The sequence below is a fragment of the Neovison vison genome, chromosome 9 (assembly GCF_020171115.1).
Source record: "Neovison vison isolate M4711 chromosome 9, ASM_NN_V1, whole genome shotgun sequence".
NCBI classification, from domain to species: Eukaryota; Metazoa; Chordata; class Mammalia; order Carnivora; family Mustelidae; genus Neogale; species Neogale vison.
The window spans coordinates 20745395-20766981 of NC_058099.1; the positions used below are offsets into that span (position 1 = coordinate 20745395).

The window sequence follows — 21587 nt, forward strand, 5'->3', positions numbered from 1 at the left end:
ATATAAATACATACAATGGAATACTATGCAGCCATCAAAAGAAATGAAATCTTGCCATTTGCAATGACAAGGATGGACTATAGGATATTATGCTTAGCGAAATAAGTCAATCAGAGAATGACAACTATCATATGATTTCCCTGATATGAGGAAGTGGAGATGCAACATGGGGGGTTTGGGGGGTAGGAAAAGAATAAATGAAACAAGATGGGATTGGGAGGAAGACAAACCATAACAGACTCTTAATCTCACAAAACAAACTGAGTAGAGCAGAGAGCCCGATGCAGGCCTCAATTCCAGGACCCTAAGTTCATAAACTGAGCCGAAGGCAGAGGTTAACCCACTGAGCCACCCAAGCACCCCTGAACTCAGAATTTTTGACTCAAAATTACTTACTCTGACATATAATTGTCAAGCAGGAAATACTGATTTAGGAAGATACTTGACTAAAGGGAAAATACCTGTAATTTAGAATCAACTAGATCTGTGTCAGAATTTCTTTCATTGACCAATTCTTTGACCCATTGGGACTAAAAGTCTATTGATCCTAGCACATTTTCATTGTCCCAATGACCCACCCTCACTTTTCTCTTTATGCAGTTTAGATTTTGCAGTACATCATTTAAAACAATTCCTTGTATGCACTCAATTCCCTCATCCCTTTCATTTTTCAGCATAACCTAATGACTACATTTATTTTTTTACTTTATTTTCTTTTTTATTTTCTCTTTTATTTTACTTTATTTATTTATTTATTTGACAGAGATCACAAGTAGGCAGAGAAGCAGGCAGAGAGTTGGAGGGGAAGCAGGCTCCCCCTGAGCGGAGAGCCCAATACAGGGCTCGATCCCAGGACCCTGAAATCATGACCTGAGCCAAAGGCAGAGGCTTAACCCACTGAGCCACCCAGGCGCCCCTAATTACTATTTTCACATTAAACTTAAGATCACTAAACTCAAGTAAGTCCTCAGGGCTACCTAGTAATTGTACTTAACCCTCTAGTCCAATGGCTCTCAAACATTTTTGTGCATAACCCAGAAAGCTTGTTAAAACACAGACTGTTTGCCCTCACCTCCAGAGTTTCTGATTCAGTAAGTCTTGGATGAGATCCAAGAATTTGCACTTCTAACGCATTCCCAGAAGACAATCGTGCTACTGGTCCAGGGATAACATTTTGTTCAAGTCCATTCTTTCTCTACTGTCCTAAATGAACATTTCTTCAAATCTCCAGTCCCTTCTGCTTCATTCTCACTCTTACTGAGGAAAAAGAAGCAATCAGAAGACGATTTCCACATGCTCCCAATGTCAATCTACTTACCTTTCTGACATCATCCCCTTCTCACTCTACCCCATCTCCAAAACCCTCCCTGCTCTTCTTCAAATGCATCAACCTTGTCCCTGCTACAAGGATTTTGCACTGGCTGCCTGGAATGTTCTTCACAGATATGTATGATTTGCTCCTTCACTTCCTTAAATCTGCTTTAGTGTCCACTTACTAGAGATACCTGCCCCCCCCTGCAAAAAATAGAGATCTTTCTGACCACCCCAGAGCCCCCCCACCCCTGACATTTGCCCAGCACTCCCTAACTGAATTATTTTTCTCCATAGCACTTATTATCACCTGATCATTTACTTAGGTGTTTATTTGTCTATTAGCAATGTTTATTTTGTGGAGATTTTGACCAGAAGGGAGGTAGAAAGAGCCAAATTCCCTAGGATTAAAGAGAGTTAGTAATAAAAGGGGGAAAAAAGCACTTAATCCATTTATTTAAGAATCTGGCTATGAAAGAAAGGGCGCCTGGGTGGCTCAGTGGGTTGAGCCGCTGCCTTCAGTTCGGGTCGTGATCTCAGGGTACTGGGATCAAGTCCCGCATCGGGCTCTCTGCTCAGCGGGGATCCTGCTTCCTCCTCTCTCTCTCTGCCTGCCTCTCTGCCTACTTGTGATCTCTCTCTGTCAAATAAATAAATAAAATCTTTAAAAAAAAAAAAAAAGAAAGAAAGGAAATAGGGACAAGAAGTACCAGGTTCAAGCACAGGTTCCTCAGGATGCAGAAGCAGGGATGAAGGAACAGGGGCCAAGACCAGTGCAAAGAAAAAGTTCACAGATGCTAAATATTCAAAGAACATAAGGGAGACAAAATTGCTTAAAATGTCCGGAAGAATGGGCTCACGGGACACAGGACTTTTGTTTTTGTTTTAAAGCAGACATCTGCTAAGAGTTTACTATAATGCAGAGCACTACAGGAAACAACTCATACCCACTGTTGTACCTAATTTAATCTCCACAGTAACTCTAGCAAGTAGGAATTTCCATCTAGACTTTTTTGGACATAATCAGAGACCTCTACTAACAGATCTGTCCACTATAAAAATAATACAGGCTTCTCCTCCAAATAGTTTTATTCTTCCTTTTTCCCTCACCTTACTTATAATTGATCCTATAGGTTCTCCAACTTCAGGGTCTCATGGAGGCAAACATCTAACATGAGGAGCAAACTTCTGTGGAAGATGCTGAACCACTTCTTTATCACTTCAGGTCGTCATCAAGCTGCCCATACAGTAATCAACTGCTTATGCTCAGAAAATTCCAGAAATATCCTAACTCACAGGAACCAACCTTTCTTGACTGACTCCATACTGTCTTCATACAATTTACCCTCAGTTGAACTCTTAGAGCTATACCAAATACTTTTTCATCACAGTTACTCTAAATCCTTTCTTTTCATTCTTTTTAGTTGACCATTTCCCTCTTAGCCCCTCCACCTTCAGCAGAAAGCCTTCATTCACCAAAAACATGAAGGGCACTCAACAGAAAATGTTTCAACCTCCCTTCCCTCCACTTTAAACTTTCATCCTATTCTCAAAAATCATCTTGGGGCACCTGGGTAGCTCAGTGGGTTAAGGCCTCTGCCCTTCAGCTCAGGTAATGGTCCCGGAGTCCTGGGATCAAGCCCCGCATCGGGCTCTCTGCTCAGCGGGGAGCCTGCTTCCCCCTCTCTCTCTGCCTGCCTCTCTGCCTACTTGTGATCTCTGTCAAATAAATAAATAAAATCTTTAAAAAAAATTCATTACCTCTATGCCATCACTATTCCTACAATGGTGATAATTATATGGTTTCCTTTTCAACATCTCCATCCATTTTTCTTGCCTTATCTTAGGACTCCAAAACAATGGTAATAACAGACATCCTTATCTTGTTCCTCCTGACTTAACCTGCAGGTCTTCTGTCTTTTCCTCATTTGGACATACCTTTAGTGCTTCTCCACCAAGAATGGGCCTTGCTTCTCACAACAACGCTTATTTTAAATGCTCAAGGATGGAACATCCACTAACGCCATCAGTTCAGGCTCACACAAAACCTCCTCTCTAGGATAAAGTTTATCCATATACTTTTCTAATACAGACAGAGAAGACACTGGACATACCTACATTCTTTTCTTTTTTTTCTAACCACATATAATAGACCTCCTTATCTGAGGTTTTGCTTTCCAAGATTTCAGTCACCCACAGTCAATTGTGGTCTTGAAGCCGATGATCCTCTTGACATTGTGTCAGAAGGCCAATAGTAGGCTAAGGCTACATCATTCACCTCGCTTCACCTAATCACTTGGGCATTTTTTCATCTCACACCATCACAAGATGATAGGTAAACACAGTACTGTAAGCTATTTTGAGAGAGATCACATTCACATAACTTATTACAGTATACTACTATAATTGTTCTATTACTATTGGTTGTTAATCTCTTACTGTATTTAATTTATAAAATGAACTTTATCATAGGTATACATCAATAAAAAATAGTATATATCTGCAATTTCAGACATCCACTGGTAGTCCTGGAATGTATATCCCTACGGATAAGGGAGGGCTACTGCATTAACTTTCTAGGCATTTTAATCATAAGTCAGTTATTTACTGAAATGTTTTAGAGTCTTCTTTATCACCAAATAATTTTCTTTCAATAGTAACTATAAATACAGGCTATGTATGCTCATTTTACAAAAATATAATATAGGTGACTAGCCTATGAAAGTGAAAAAAATTTAAATTGAACCATATAGTTTAACTAGTGGCCAGCAGGACCAAATAATCTTATACAAATCTTATTATAAAAAAGAAAACTAGACAATCAGCTTTATGGTACATATCAGCCAACAGAAAACGGATTTCAAAAACAATTCTCAAATGTTTAATAATGTATATTTTTATGACATGACTTTCAGTTGTTGTTTCACCTTCCAGCTAGGCTGAATCAGATTTTAACCACCCTTATGGCATTGTACATATGCAGGGAGCAAATGCAATCTATTGAAGCAAAGCAGTGTGTGCAAAAGGGGCTCAATTAAATTGTGGAATGTTTCTTGTAAATTAAAGCCCTATTGAATAATCATCTTCCATGCAAATTATCTTTCATGGGGTGTTCCAACAATGTGCCATCATCATATGTAGCCTCTTTAATACATGCTTATTTGTAATGCTTGACATAATGAATTCTCCCTCTTTATTCCCATAGAAATGAGAATGAGAATTTAAGCTTTTTAATTTTTCCTTGCTAGACTTTGTGAATATACCACTAGTGAGACACTATTTTTTCATAACCTACAGTGCAGAAGAATGATTTAACCAGATGAACTACTCACATTATCAGAAACAACAGTTTAAATGGATCTCTGATGGAAAAATTCCATGATATCCCCTTCTTCAAAAACATAAATTTTCCCTGGAAACCTATAAGCTCACTCTCCTAATCCATATTTCAAACCTTTAAGGTTTCCATTCTTAAGAAAACAGAAGAAAGTCATATGCTAAAATGTAAGTACACAAAATAGAGGTTGTTAGTATAACATGTCAGAAAGATCCACACATTTCCCAAAATTTATACAAAATTGCATGCTGCATTTGCAAATGGGCACTTTCTAAGAAGATAATCCAAACTTTTTATCCAATTCTCAAAAGGGATGAAAACCCACAGAAAGATTAAGAATTACCAAGTAAAGGGACGCCTGGGTGGCTCAGTTGGTTGGACGACTGCCTTCGGCTCAGGTCATGATCCCGGAGTCCCGGGATCGAGTCCCACATCAGGCTCCCAGCTCCATGGGGAGTCTGCTTCGCTCTCTGACCTTCTCCTTGCTCATGCTCTCTCTCACTGTCTATCTCTCAAATAAATAAATATTTAAAAAAAAAAAAAAAAGAATTACCAAGTAAAGCTAAGAGACACAATATCTCAGAGTCTTACCTGACCTTACAGGAACAGAAAGTTTGATTGATATCCTAGTTGATAAGAAATTAGCTCCCCTGGTCCTAATGCTATATATTTATCTCACAGAACAAAAAACTCCTCACAAAAGAATCAAACTAAAATATTCAATCACAGTCATTTCTTAAAACCTAGAGAGATTCCATACATCCTGAGTATTCAGATTAACTATGTGCATATGATACACCAAACCAACCATGAAAAGAATAACTAATGCAACAACAAGAGTGTTAAGGGGAAGTCTGAGTCATATGCTACTCTTTGGACCAGAGCCTAGTGGAACAGTAGAGGACCATGAAAGAAAGGCTAATCCAGTGTCATAATTTTATGTTTCATGAAGATCTCTGTAAATGCATGGCTTCCTTCCTCCCACCTCCAAACGCTTCTAAAAGTCCTTAGCTTGGGGCGCCTGGGTGGATCAGTGGGTTGGTTAAGCCTCTGCCTTTGGCTTGGGTCATGATCTTGGGGTCCTGGGATCAAGCCCCGCATCGGCTCTCTGCTCGGCAGGGAGCCTGCTTCCCCCTCTCTCTCTGCCTGCCTCTCTGCCTACTTGTGATTTCTCTGTCAAATAAATAAATAAATAAAATCTTTTAAAATATATATATATATTTTAAAATATATATATAAAATATTAAAATATTTTATATATATATAAAAATCCCTAGCTTAACTATTTTTTAAAGATTTTATTTATTTATTTAGTTAGTTAGTTAGTTAGTTATTTGACAGACAGAAATTACAAGTAGGCAGAGAGGCAGGCAGAGAGAGAGGAAGGGAAGCAGGCTCCCTGCTGAGCAGAGAGCCCGATGCGGAACTCGATCCCAGGACCCTGGGATCATGACCTGAGCTGAAGGCAGAGGCTTTAACCCACTGAGCTACCCAGGTGCCCCCTTAGCTTACCTATTAACTAAATCATAAATACTGAGTTGCATTTTTAAAAACTTTCTCAGTTTAATATAATGGACTAGGAAAATTCCAAGGGAAGTTCAGGTTCAATTAAATACCACAACTGCTAAAACAGCAATGTCCTACTGAGCATATAAGTACCTAAGTCCTGTTAGGCACTCACTACCAAAACCACCACACTTCTAGTTAAGAACAATCCCCAGATTCTACTCAGAATTAATGTGCCCACAGAAACCCTAAGTTATAACCCATGATTCTGCAAGGAAGGCAGAAACTTTCTTGTGAAGCTGGTGTGGCAGGAACACTGCTGACTATAACTGTATTTATCCAGCTATGTTAAAAAGAAAAAAGCAGCTTGAGCAAGTAAAACTTCGGAAGACTTAGTACTGAAGAAAACAAAATCAGCATATCAAAAATATTTCAGATTTTTTCCCACTAAAAAGTAACAGAATTTTATGTAATCCCCAAATAGTGACAAACACAAAATACATTAGGGACACAGCGTGTATATAAAATTATCCTTCACTAAGATAAATGCCACTAAGAAAAATACAACTTCTTTTCCCCACAAATAGTCAAAGTACTCTAAGTTAAATCTTGTTTTATCCATACTTCAAAAATTTTTAAAGATTTATTTATTTGGGAGGGGAGGATTAAGCAGGAGGAAAGGTAGGTAGATGAGGAGAGAGAAACTTTAACCAGACTCCCAGGTGAGCTTTCAAAGCCCAGCTAGGGGGCTTGATTTCATGACCCTGAGATCATGACCTGAGCCAAAACCAAGAGTCCAGTGCTTAAATGACTATGCCACCCAGGTGCCCCCTTACTTCAAATTTTAACAAGTTCTATCATATATTTTGAAAGTCATTTTCTAGAAAAACTTAAAAAGTGCTAATTCTTAACTATACCCATTATATGAAATCTATGGTGCTCAGCCTCTCTGAGGTTAAGATCACTCAAATATTAAAATTTTGGTGGCACACTTCAAAGGACAAGGTTACATCCTTCTCACTCTCTACTTGATTCCCTTTCACCAGTGTGTGTCTGTGTATATGGAGCTCTTTAATGCCCTGACCTATATAGGCATGAAATAAAGTTCTTGCATGTTCCAGTAAACAAGCAATCTTTCTTAGAGCTGGTTGGACTCTGTGCCAGCTAGTTTTTAGGCCAGCCAGTGGCCTTTTACCACTCACCTTGCTCTGTGTTTTGTCACATGACCCACTCAGGCCATTCAACTAAGTCACAATATTTCTCCTACTCAATAAAATAAAAATAAGTATTATTTCCCCCCAAATTTGATAACCATCTGTGAAGGGTTTATAGCATAAGTGCTACAACAGGACAATTTGAAGCCAGTGTGCTAAGATGATATGCTTTAAACCGTTAGTAAATTGCTATAAGATAACCATGAAGTCAAAGTAGAGAGATATATACACTTATATATACACTTTGAACAACACAAGTATTTATTGAGCTCAATTTTCTCCGGTACCTAGTGTTCAAATACCTTCCCTTCCTGATATTTAAGCCTCAATAATTTGGCCTAGGTGCCTGGAATTGTACCCATATGAATTCATTTAAGCACTGCAACAACCCTATGAGGTATATACCTAGTAACAAATCATTTTGTAAATGGGAAACCAAAGCACAGAGAGGTTAAGCAATAATAAGGGCCAGAAACAAACCAAAGCAGTCTGAGCTCTCCTACATCCATGGTCTTAACCAGATGCTAGCCAAAAGCATCATTATTAACATCGTTTTTGTTCCATTGGTTTTCACACTAAGAAGATTTGAACACAGATTTGGATTTCATTATTTTCAAGGATTTTCTTTTTATGTTAAAGATTAAGTAAATCATTCATCACAAAAATCACTTAAGTGCAGAATAACCACCAAGAGTGATGGAACATACCAACACCTAAGAAAAAGAACTGAAAGCTTGAGTTCCTTCACTTCTCCAGATCATTTCCTTACCTATAAAACATAAAATGAAGGGCTTAAAATAGATAATCCCCATGTTCCTCTGGTTCAAACACTGAAAAATTAGTAATTAAAAACCCAGCAACCCCTTATATGATTTAAGACAGTACTATCCAGGGCACCTGGGTAGTGCAGTCAATTAAGCATCAACCCTTGGTTTTAGCTCAGGTTGGGATCTCAGGGTCCTGAGACTGAACCCCATGACATGCTCTGCACTAAGCAGGGAGTCGGCTTGAGATTCTCTCTTTCCCCTTCTCTGCTCCCTCCCCTCACTCCATGATTGTGCCTTCTCTCAAATAAATAAATAAATAAATCTTTAAAAAAAGAAAAAAGAGTGCTATCCATTGGCAGGCTACAATAAACTAGAGTAACTGATTTCTAAAGTATGCAAAATCATTCAAGTTTCTAAATATGTATTTTATTATAAAAGATAACCAAACTATAGAAAGTATGGCAAGCTAATGTCCTCATAATCCCAGGACATTAAAAATGTTGGCATTATTTTCTTCTAGTCTTTTCCTTATTATGCATTGCTTTACATGATTGTCATTACTGAGCAGAGAGGGAGGGAGGGGAAAATGGAAGTGAGAAAAGCACTTTTTTTCCTTGAACATAAATTTATGACATGGATTTTTCATGTTGCTACAAGGCTGACCATGATGCATCCTCACTGCTACCACCACCCCAATGACCTGTCCAACCTCATCCCTTGCTGCTCTCCTCCTCCTTCACTCTATTACAGCCCTTCCTCTTCTTGTTGTTCCTAGAACACATTAGGCACATTTCCAACTTTATCCCTTTGTCTTGCTTTTCCTTCTCCCTCAAATGTTCTTCCTCCAGCTATCTGCATGTCAAGCCCTTTCACTTATTTCAAGTCCTTACTCAAAAGTCATTTTCTCAGAGAAAGAAGGCAATCTAAAATGTCAAGCCCTCGCCCTGAAATTTTTTGTATCTTCCTTCCCTTTTTTTACCATGTGAGCACTCACCTCTTAACATGTTATCTCATGTACTTGTTTATTTTTTAACTCCTCCACTAAAATTAGAGGTCAATGAGGGCATGAATTCTAGTCTTTGCTGATTTGTCAGCACCTAGAAAAGTACCTAACATGTAGCAAATTCCCAATAAATATTTGCTGGATGAATTTAAATGGCTATATCCTATTCTATCAAGTGCTTACACCAGGATTAATCCAGTAATTCCCCAACTGACAGATATACTGGCTATTGCTAATCTTTTACTACTCTAAATAATGCTCTAATTTAGGGGTCAGAAAGCTTTTTCTGGAGAGAGTCAGACAGTAAATATTTTGTTTTCCAAGGTTTCTGAAATACCTACTAAACTCTTCCATTATAGCACAAAAGCAGCCACAAAAAAACAAATGGTTGTAACCGGATTTGGGCCAGATGGCCAGATATAGCTTGTGGTCTCTGATCTCTGCTTCACCTTTCGTGGCATTGTTGTTGTACATGTATCTTTTCCCATCCTTTCAATTAGTAGAATTACTAGATAAATGGGTATAGATGTATTTACGTCTCTTGATACATTCTGTTAAATGCTTTTCAAAATGATAATCACAAAGAAGTGGAGGAACTGGGACACTGACACACTGCTGATGCAGTATAAATTGATACAGTCACTCTGGAAAACTGACAGTCTCTACTGAAGCTGAGCACGTATACCCTATGACTCAACAATCAGGACACTTGTTTTCCTTCAGGAAGATGGTGTTAGATACCGGAAGGAATACAAGGTGTTCCTATAAGGTGCTGATAAAGTCCAGCTTCTTGATAGGAGTGCTAGTCACATTTACTCAGTTTGTAACAATTCATCAACTAGATACACAATTTGTTTATTACTGGCACATGTATTATATCTTGAAGGGGTTCCGAAGGTGCCAAATACGTCACTTCAGCAATTACTTTGGGCTGAGAGCATGTGAGAAATAGCAAATGCAGGAAGGTCTCTCTGACCTCCCTCTTTCTACCTAAGAGCAGGTCATAAAATTCCCATGAGAAAGGCGCCCTTCTTCTGCAGGAAGAGAACATTCTTAGCACTAGAGACTGGGAGATGATGCCAAAATTGATCTGTACAAATATACCTATCAAAATAACCCTTATCTTCCATTAGTTTCCCCCATATATTTTCTAATCACTGTCTCACAATTTATGGCCTCTAGCTAAAACTCCTTTGTCTAGTCAATTCCCCACAAATATACTGATCCTTTGATTAAATATATATATAAACTCTCGGGGCGCCTGGGTGGCTCAGTGGGTTAAAGCCTCTGCCTTCGGCTCAGGTCATGATCCCAGGGTCCTGGGATGGAGCCCCACATTCATCGGGCTCTCTGCTCAGCAGGGAGCCTGCTTCCTCCTCTCCGCCTGCCTCTCTGCCTATTCGTGATCTCGGACTGTCAAATAAATAAGTAAATCTTTAAAAAGTAAATAAACAAATAAAATAAAATATATATAAACTCTCAGTTCTAACTGCTCATTCAGGTCTTCATTTGCCTTATGAAGACTTCTATGTGCACGTAAAAATATTATATAACACCTGTATGGTTTTCTCCTGTCAATCTGCTTATTTCTTTTTTTTTTTTAATTTTTTTTTAAAAAGATTTTATTTATTTATTTGCCAGAGACAGAGGGAGGAAGAGAGAGCGAGTGAGCACAGGCAGACAAAGAGGCAGGCAGAGGCAGAGGGAGAAGCAGGCTCCCTGCCGAGCAAGGAGCCCGATGTGGGACTCGATCCCAGGACTCTGGGATCATGACCTGAGCCGAAGGCAGCTGCTTAACCAACTGAGCCACCCAGGCGTCCCAATCTGTTTATTTCTTAAGCCAAGCCACAGAATCAAAGAGGGTAGAAGAAAGTTTTTCCTCCCCTACACTTTCAAAGTTTAAAAGAACAAAAAAAGAATTCTGCATACCCATCAGCAATATATATGGAATAACTTCCTCCCTTCCTTTCCCCTCAAGAACAATGGGCATTATCTCATTTTACATTTTTGCTAATTTGATAGATTTTTTAAAAATAAATAAATAAATGAATTAATGGGGCACCTCAGTCGTTAAGCATCTGCCTTTTGCTCAGGTCATGATCATAGGGTCCTGGGATCGAGTCCCGCATCAGGCTCCCTCCTTAACAGGAATCCTGCTTCTCCCTCTCCCACACCCCTGGCTTGTGTTCCCTCTCTCGCTGTGTCTCTGTCAAATAAATAAATAAAATCTTTAAAATAAATGAATGAATGAATGAATGGATTAGGAAACAAAACAAAGGAACATGGGAAAAAGACAAATGAAAAACCAGACTCTTAAATATATAGAACAAACTGGTGGTTAGCACTGGGGAGGTGGGGGTGGAGAGAGATGGGTGAAACGGATGAAGGGGATTAAGAGTACACTTTCGGTGAGGAGTACTGAGTAACACAGAATTGCTGAAACTAATGTACTCCTGAAACTAATATATAACACTCTACGTTAATTATACCGGAAGAAAGAAAGAGAGAAAGGAAGGAAGGGAGGGAGGGAGAAAGATAGATGGAAAAACAGAAAGAAGGAAGGGACTCCTCAGTGGCATGTCCATTAAACCCCCGCTCTTGGTTTCGGTGGTCATAATCTCAGGATCATGAGACTGAGTCCCACAACAGGCTCTGCGCTCAGCTCAGAGTCTGCTTGGGATTCTCTCTCCCTCTGCCCCTCCCATTCCTGCTTGTTCTCTCTCTCTCTCTCTCTCTCTCTCTCTCTCTCTCCCCCTAAAATAAATAAATAAATATTTTTTAAAAGAAAATTGAAAGTAAATGGATTGCTGTATTATTTTATGCTTAATTTTCAGTGAGACAGATAATTGTTCTTCAGTTTACCTATTCTTCCCCAAAGTTTTAATTCTTTTGTAAATCATTAAAATTAAAATAATACAGTGCCAAGAGGACCTCAACTCTCTATCACTGCATTTTCTTGGAACTGCTGCCTTCCTTTTTAATCTCATTTAAAAAAAAAACTTTAAAATTTTAAGTTTTCACATAGCCAAATTGAGTGACCTTTTCACCTACATACACTTTTCTCAAAAAACATTACTCAGAATTACATTATTTCATTTTTAACAAAAATATTGTTTCTTATTACATAATGTATAAAGATATGCTTACTTCTCAGGCCTATAGTTTGCTCTTAGAAAGACAAATGTCTATTTTGATATTGGAAGGCATCAACTAAAAAGGTATTAAGGCAAATCTATAGAATGAATTTTAACTCTAAAAATTATTTATTTATTTATTTATTTTTTGACAGAGGGATAGAGATCACAAGTAGGCAGAGGCAGGCAGAGAGAGAGGGGGAAGCAGGCTCCCTATTGAGCAGAGAGCCCAATGCAGGGCTCAATTCCAGGACCCTGAGACCATGACCTGAGCCGAAGGCAGAGTCTTGATCCACTGAGACACCCAGGTACCCCTAAAATAATTTTTAAGTAAGAAAAACCCCAGGGGTGCCTGGCTGGTTCTGCCAGTAGAGCAAGCAACTCTAGATCTCAGGGTCATGAGTTTGAGCCCCACATGGTGGGGGTAGCAGGTAGAGCTTACTTAAAAAAGAAAAAAAAAACCTAGACATTTGAGGCAATTACTTTATTAATGGAAAGCACATATTTTATTATTTATCAGTGTATAAACACATCACTAAAGAAATACTAAGTATACAGGAATAATCTGTGTTAAGACTTTCATCCATCAGAAAGAAGTCAGCTAGATGGGCCGCCTGGGTGGCTCAGTGGGTTAAAGCCTCTGCCTTTGGCTCAGGTCATGATCTCAGGGTCCTGGGATCAAGTCCATATTGGGCTCTCTGCTCAGCGGGGAGCCTGCTTCCTCCTCTCTCTCTGCCTGCCTCTCTGACTACTTGTGATCTCTATCAAATAAATAAATAAAATCTTAAAAAAAAAAAGCCAGTTAAGAAAAAAAAAGAATATTACATATCAAGAATATATTCACATATACTATATTCATAACAATATACTCAGAATGATTTATAAAAATATATACTTTACATTGATTATATTCACTTGTATTACATATATTCAAAAGGAAAATATTTACAGGAAGGTTAAACTATCACATAAAACTATCAGCTTTCAGAAACAGAACATTCCTTAAATGTTGCTCTGAAGGTGGAATGGGAATACCTTCAGCTAAAATTTCACAGAATCTTCAAATGCTATTTAAACAAGGTTTGATAAATCCATGCATTAGACAGATTTTTCAGTTGGGGGATAGAACCTTCCTCACCTTGGTTGTAGGAAACTGGCCTAAAGTTGCAAAACTTCGGAGCCAGAAAGCTTAAAAGAATTTTCTGGGGGAGAGAAACAAATTTCTCTCTATCTGCTTGTGTTTATCCAGATGCCAGAAAAGGATTCTTGGCAGATTTCCATAAGGAACTGAATTGCCACCTTGATTGAAATTTAACCACATGTGGGAAACATTTTCTCTAAAAATAATTAAAATTTTAAGTTTTGTCCAAGAGATAAACTTTTGATATACAAAAATCCATTAATGCAGCGCTCCATTTTTTCAAGATGTCAAATAAAGTATGCTTATTATTGAGCCATAATTGTCGTGAAAATGTTAATAACCCAAGTAATTTAGAACTGAATTCTCCAAAACAAATATCACTATATTATGGAGAAGATAAACTTGAAAAACTATTAAGAATCAAATTACTGTGTATCTTATCCCCCCTTTTTTACCTAATAAGATATTTGTTCCCTTTGATCAATAGGAAAAAAAATTTCCAAGATAATAACAACAACAAAAAAAATCATGCAAAGAATGAACAAGGAGTTCTAAGCAAGCTGAGCAGTAGCAAAGGCTTAGTCTGGACTCCCCTCAAATCTCACAAAACAGATGAAGTAGACCAAGAAATAGACCCATACATATGCTCAACTGTTTTTATACAAAGATGCAAAAGCAATCCAATGGAGGAAGGATGGCTTTCTCATCAAACAGTGCAGGATCAACTGGACATTCATAGGCAAAAAATGAACTTAAACCTAAACTTCACACCTTAAATAAAACTAACACAGAACAAACAAACAAACAAAAAAATTAATACCAAACAGATCAGACTTAACTCTAAAATGCAGAACGTGGAGCACCTGGGTGGCCCAGATGGTTAGGCACCTGCTTTTGGCTCAGGTCATGATCTCAGGGTTCTGGGATCAAACCCCACATTAGGCTCCCTGACAGACGGGGAATCTGGTTCTCGCTCTCCTTCCATCCCTCCCCCCTCCAGTGATGATTTTTTTCTCTCTCAAATAAATAAAATGTTAAAAAATAACGGAAATAAAATGTAGAACTTAAAAACATGAAGAAAACAACATAGGAAAAAATCTCTGAGATCGGGGGCTAGGCAAAGAGTTCTTAGATTTGATACCAAGCATAATCATTAAAAGAAAAAACTGGCTGGGGCGCCTGGGTGGCTCAGTGGGTTAAGCCGCTGCCTTCGGCTCAGGTCATGATCTCAGGGTCCTGGGATCGAGTCCTGCATTGGGCTCTCTGCTCAGCACGGAGCCTGCTTCCTTCTCTCTCTGCCTGCCTCTCTGTTTACTTGTGATTTCTCTCTGTCAAATAAATAAATAAAATCTTTAAAAAAAGAAAAAGAAAAAACTGGCAAAATTTAAATTAAAATCTTTTGCTTTGTGAGAGCCCATGTGAAAAGGATTAAGACAAGGTACAGACTGGAAAAAAAACTTGCAAACCATGTACCAGAAAAAGGACAAAGGACTAGTAACTAGAATATATAAAGAACACTCAAAATAGTAAATAAATAAATAAATAAATAAATAAAAACCCAATTATAAAATAGGCAAATGACATAAAGAGACATTACTCAGAAGGTAAATCTGTATTTACCATACAGATGGTAAATAAGCACATGAAAAGATGTGCTATATTAGCCACTAGGGAAATGCAAGTTAAAAACCTATATTACTACACATACATCAGAATGCATAAAATAGGAAATAAGGGCAATAAATGCTAGCAAGGATGAGGAGAAACTGGATAACTTATGTATTGCTAGTAGGAATATAAAATGATACAATCACCCAGAAAATGTATGACAGGTACTTAAAAGACTAACCATATTATTACCATATGATACAGCAGTTATGCTCCTGAGTATGTACCCCAGGAGATTACAAATTTCGTTCAAAACAGCTTTAATTTTTTTAGGATTTTATTTATTTAGTTGAGAGAGAGAGAGAGAGAGCAAGAGAGTGGGCACAAGCAGGGGGGAGAGGGAGAAACAGTCTCCCTTCTGAGCTGGGAGCCCCATATGGGGCTCTATCCTAGGACTTTGGGATCATGACCTGAGCAAACACTTAACTGACTGAGCCACCCAGGTACCCTTCATAACAGCTTTATCTGTAAATCAAGAAATGGAATCAACCCAGATGTCCTTCAACAGATGAAGTTAAATAAACTAGGATACACCCATGGATTACTACTCAGGAATAAAAAAGAACAAACTACTGGGGCGCCTGGGTCCTGGGATCGAGTTCCGCGTCTGGCTCTCTGCTCAGCAGGGAGCCAACTTCTCCCCTCTCTCTGCCCCTCCAACTGCTTGTGCTCCCTCTCAAATAATAAATACAATCTTTAAAAAAAAAAACTGATAAATAAAACAACCTAGATGAATCTCCAAGGAATTGTGCTTATTGAAAAAAGCCAATCTCAAAGGTTACATATGATTCCATTTGTATAGTATTTTTTTAAACAACAAAATTTCAGAAATGGTAAAAAAAAAAAATTTCAGAAATGGTTGTCAAAGCTTAGAAATAGGCTGGTAGGATATGAGCAGAATAGAAGGACTGGGAGAAACATTAACATATATAGGTGATAAAATATACTATACTGATCCTAATACACACAAGTGAGTACCAATAAAACGCAATATGAATACAAGTGGTGGATTGTATCAAAGCCAATATATTTATTAGGGCTACCATAACAAAAGACCAGATTGGATGGCTTAAATAACAGAAATTCATTTTCAGTTCTGGAAAGCTAAAAATCCAAGATCAAAGTGTCAACAGGTTTGGTTTCTTCTGAAGCCTCTCCATGGCTTCCAGATAGCCAAGTTCTCACCTTGTCCTCACGTAGTCTTTCCTCTGTACACATCTCTGGTGTCTCTTCTTTCGTCCAAACTTCCTCTTCTTACAAGGACAGCAGATTGGATTAGGGCTACCCTAACAACCTTGTTTTAACTTAATAACCTCTTCAAAAGTCCTTCCTCCAAATACACTGACATTCTGATGTGCTGGGGTTTGGTTTCAGACTTCAACATATGAATCTGGGGGGAATACAATTCAGCCCATAACAGTTAGTATCTTCGTTGTGATATTATATAGTTTTGCAAAATGTTACCATTTAAGGAAACCAGGCAAATAGGCAAAGAATCTGTTATTTCATATAACTGCAAATGAATCTACAATTATCTCAGTAGAAAACAAACACAGAGATGGGACAACAGTTAACAAAAGACATGATATTCAACAAAATTAGGAGATAAGGTAGCCCCATGAACCCCACATGAGTGGACAGAACTAAAATATACATAAAAATAGAAATCCAATCAAGAAATAGGCAGAAGACATGAACAGACATATCTGCAAAAAGACATCCAGATGGCCAACAGACACATGAAAAAGTGCTCAACATCACTCAGCATCAGGGAAATACAAATCAAAACCACGAGATACCACCTCACACCAGTCAGAATGGCTAAAATTAACAAGTCAGGAAACAATAGATGTTGGTGAGGATGCAGAGAAAGGGGACTCCCTCCTACAGAGTTGGTGGGAATGCAAGCTGGTGCAGCACTTTGTAAAACAGCATTGTGGTTCCTCAAAAAATTGAAAACAGAGCTACCCTACGACCCAGCAATCGCACTACTGGGTATTTACCAGATACAAATGTAGTGATCCAAAAGGGCACATGCACCCAAATGTCCACAATAGCCAAACCAGATACAAATGTGTGATCTGAAGGAGCACATGCAACTCGAATGTTTATAGCAGCAATGTCCACAACAGCGAAACTTGGAAAGAATCTAGATGGCCATCAACAGACGAACGGATAAAGAAGATGTGGTATATATATACAATGGAATACTATGCAGCCATAAATCTTGCCATTTGCAACGACAAGGATGGAACTAGGGGGTATTATGCTGAGTGAAATAAGTCCATCAGAGAAAGATAATTACCATATGATCTCTGTGATATGAGTAATTTGAGAGGGAGAATGAGGGGTTTGGGAGGTAGAGAAGGAAAAAAATGAAACAAGATGGGATCAGGAAGGAGACAAACCATAAGAGACTCTTAATCTTATAAAACAAACTGAAAGTTGCTGGGGGGGAGGGGAGTATGGAGAGGGTGGTTGGGTTAAGGACATTGGGGAGGGTATGTGCTATGGTGAGTGCTGTGAAGTCCTTAAGTCTGACGATTCACAAACCTGTACCCCTGGGGCAAATAATACATTATATGTTAATAAAAATAATTAATAAAAAAATAAACATACAATTACAAAAAGAAGAAAAAGGACATTTTCTTCCTTTATGTTGAAAGTTAACATACGATCAGGGGTGCCTGGGTGGCTCAGCACCCCTCAGGGTAAGTGTTGGACTCTTGATTTTGACTCTGGTCATGATCCTAGGGTCGTGGGACAGAGCCCCACCAGGCTCCACACTCAACAAGGAGTCGATTTAAGGATTCTCTCTCTGCCTCTCCCCCGTGCAAATGCACTCTCTCTAAAATTTAAAAAAAAAAAAAGAGAGAGAGAGAGTGTGCCCAGGTGGCACAATTGGTTGAGCAACTGATTCTTGGTTTGGGCCCAGGTCATGATCTCAGGGCATGAGAATGAGCCCCCAGTTGGGCTCCATGCTCAGCTCGGAGTCTACCTGAGATTCTCTCTCCCTCTCCCCCTGGCCTCCTACTTGTGCTTATTTGCTCTTGCTCTCTCTCAAAAATGAGTTAAGTCTAAAAAAAAAAAAAAAGAAAGAAAGAAATATACAATCAAAAAAGGAGAAATAATAAGTGAACAATTTGCTGATATTCCACAATTTCACAAACCGAACACATATATGTAACCAGCAACCAGATCAAGAAACAGAACATTACATGCCCCAGAAGCCTCTACTTTCTCTCTAGTCACTACTTCCTAAAGGTTCTGGCTTCTAACAGAATTTGCTGATTTTACCTGCTTGGCAAATTTATATATGTGGAGGCACACAGTGTGAACTGTTTTGTGCCTGGCTTCTATAGCACCACAAAGGTCTGTGAGATTCATACATAATATGTAGTTACAGATTGTTCATTCTCATTGCTCAACAGTATTCCACTGTTATGAATATAGAAAAATTTATCCATTTTGATTCAGTCTCCTATTGCTGTATAACAAATCACCCTACAATTAAATAATTTAAAATAATTCTTCCTTTCTCACAATTCTGTGGGTTATCTGGGCAGTTTTTCCTCCTGGCTTTACGTGAATTTGCTCATGTGACTACTTTTAGGTGGAGGGTCAGGTCAGCTGGGAAGTTAAAGATGGTCATCCTCACCTAACCTGGCAGTAAGTGCTGGTCACTAGCTAGTGCATCTCAATTTTCTTTCACCTGATCTCTCCTACTTGCGTATTTCTCTATCTTGTGGTCTCTGGGCAATATTTCCCCTCCAATGTGTATGCATTTATCAAGCTTCTACTGCACCAAACTTGCCTAATGTCCCACTGGCCAAAATAAGTTAAATGGTTAAAATCAGAATCATTGTGCAAAGGGACAACACATGGGCATAGACACCAAGAGATGGCACTTACTTGGGGTCATTAATTTAACACTCTACCACATAGTATACCATTGTCATTTGGGCAGAACTTTAGTTTGGGGGATGTTATAAACAGTACTATGAACATTCTAGTACATTTATTTTAGTAAGCATGTATCTTTGAGTAGAATTACTAAATCATAATACATGCACACTCATAGCTTCAGTAAATACTACCAAATAGCTTCCCAAATTGCTTGTATCCATTTATACCTTTTTAATATTTTGTTTATTACTTTGGGGGTGGGAGTAGAACGGGAGAAGGAAAGAATCTCAGACTGTGCACTGAGTGCCAAGCCTGACATGAGGCTCAATCTCATAACCCCAAGATCATGACCTGAGCCCAAACCAAGAACTGGATGCTCAACCAACTGAGCCACCCAGGCATCCCTCCATTTAGATTTCTGTACCCATTTACACTTCCAACAGCAGTGCTTGAGAATTCTAGTTACTCTGCATACTCATCACCACTTGATATTTTTCATCTTTTTCATTTAGCCATTCTAGTGGGTATGCAATATTACCTCCCACCAATTTTATTTGAGTGGCCATATTTTTTTAATATTTCACATAAGAAACAAAGGAAAAAATTTCATACCATGAAACTAAAAAAGAACTACCTTGGCCTACTTCCATCTCCATCACAGAAACCTTCTCCTAAAGTACAAGTAAATCCATCTAATTTAAACATGAACACACAAAAGAAATGCAATCTAATCCCATGTGAGGTACTATGAGAAAAAGATGTAAAAGAATGAAATAAGGTACTAATAGTCAATGAAGTAACATCACAGAAATATGGCCATAAAGTAGGTGAGAACGGTAGCATAATATTTTAATATTAAAGGAAATTAAAGTGATAGAAGCTATGAAATATACATTAGAAATAGAAAAATGGGGAAGAAAGGGAATGGTCACACAACAAGAGCATTTACAAAGAGAAATGATAGAATTCAGGACAGAATAAGAAAGAAAAAAAATCAGAAAGGAAGACAAAACTGCAGTTACTGCTTAATAAAGGATAAAAAGGAAAAAATAGAAAAATAAAATAAAAAAGATAAAAAAAATTTGAAGAAAGTTATAGATATAAAAGGCAGTCAAAGAAGATCCAACAGGGCGCCTGGGTGGCTCAGTGGGTTAAAGCCTCTGCCTTCGGCTCATGATCTCAGGATCCTGGGATCCCCGCATCGGGCTCTCTGCTCAGCAGGGAGCCTGCTTCCTCCTCTCTCTCTGCCTGCCTCTCTGCCTACTTGTGATCTGTCTGTCAAATAAACAAACAAATAAAAATCTTTTAAAAAAAAATCCAACATACATGTAACAGGGGACCCCCCAAAAAAGAAAATGAGAGCAATAAAACAGATTAAATACTAAAATCTATGATTGATGAAAATATTTATGAAAAAATACTTAAGTCAACATTATAAAATCCATGTTGTGTATCTGGAAAAATTAACAGAGAAGAGCCAACACTTAATAGATGCTGTACCAAAATTACTACCTTTTAAAGATGAAGAAAAAAGTCTTTGGGCATCTAAGAGAACAATAAAGTCATTTAAAAAGAAAAGAAGATCAAAGTGGTATTGGACTCTGACAGTAACATTTTTTAGCAGAATTTTTTTTTTTTTACAGAATTACAAAATACAATAGGACTCTGAGGCACCTGGGTGGCTAGCTGGTTACGCATTTGCCTTTGGCTCAAGTCACAATCTCAGGGTCCTGGGACAGAGCCCTACATAGGCTCCCTGCTCAGGAGGGAGTCTGCTTTTCCCTCTGCCCCTCCCCCTGTTCATGCTCTCTCACGCATGCTTGCTCTTTCAAATAAATAAATAAAATCTTAAAAAAAAAAAATGGGTAGGACTCAGCAAACTATGGCTTGTGCACCAAATCCAGCCCACTATCTGCTTCTGTAAATAAAGTTTTACTAAACGCGATTATGCTTGTTCATTTACATACTCTATACGGCTGCTTTTGCACTGCAGTGGCATGTTCCACAAAGCCTAAAATAATTGCTATTTGGCCTTTCACAGACAAGGTCTGCCAAACCTACAACAAAATAACATATTTAGGAAACTTGAGAACAAAAATGTGAGCCAAGTACTTATATTCAGGCAAACTGGCCTTCAAGTATAAAACCACAGATAAACAGTTTTAAACCTGAAAGACAGAACACAGTATTCACATGAGCCATTTATGAGGATTCAAAGAGCTTCAGACTATCAAACACGACTAGAGAAGTCTCAGCATAAGGACTTGTGTTGTGTACTAAATAAACTTAACTGGAGAACCAAGACTAATGATAGGCAAAGGTGACAGAATAATATGTGATTTCTATGGGGGCAAACAGAACTGAGAAATCTTAGGGAGTAGGAATTAAGTAGTCTAGGGGCTCGAATATATCACACATAAGTAGTGAAGTATGTCTGTATGTATGAAAGACAATGAGCAGACAAATACTATGAGTTGTACTGCCCCCCCATTAATACACTGAGTTCCTAATAGCCAGTACTTCAAAATGAGACAATATTTGGAGAGAGGGTCTTTAAAGAGGTAATTAAAGTAAAACAAGATCCTTTGGGTGAGTTCTAA

The 21587-nt window shown here is 38.3% G+C and overlaps 1 protein-coding gene across 4 annotated transcripts in view; it reads right to left on the reverse strand.

Moving 5' to 3' along the window:
* KIAA1958 (KIAA1958 ortholog) overlaps nt 1-21587 on the reverse strand; it is a 160020-nt gene that overhangs the window by 132066 nt on the left and 6367 nt on the right. Inside the window, exon 1 of one of the 4 annotated variants that reach the window (XM_044265123.1) lies at nt 16267-16708. The exons of 1 other annotated variant lie outside the window; for it this stretch is intronic. The gene's annotated coding sequence lies outside the window, so the exon portion shown is untranslated. Of the gene's footprint in view, nt 1-16266; nt 16709-21587 lie in introns of those variants that run through there. 2 more of the 4 variants (XM_044265122.1, XM_044265121.1) reach the window with 2 other exon arrangements.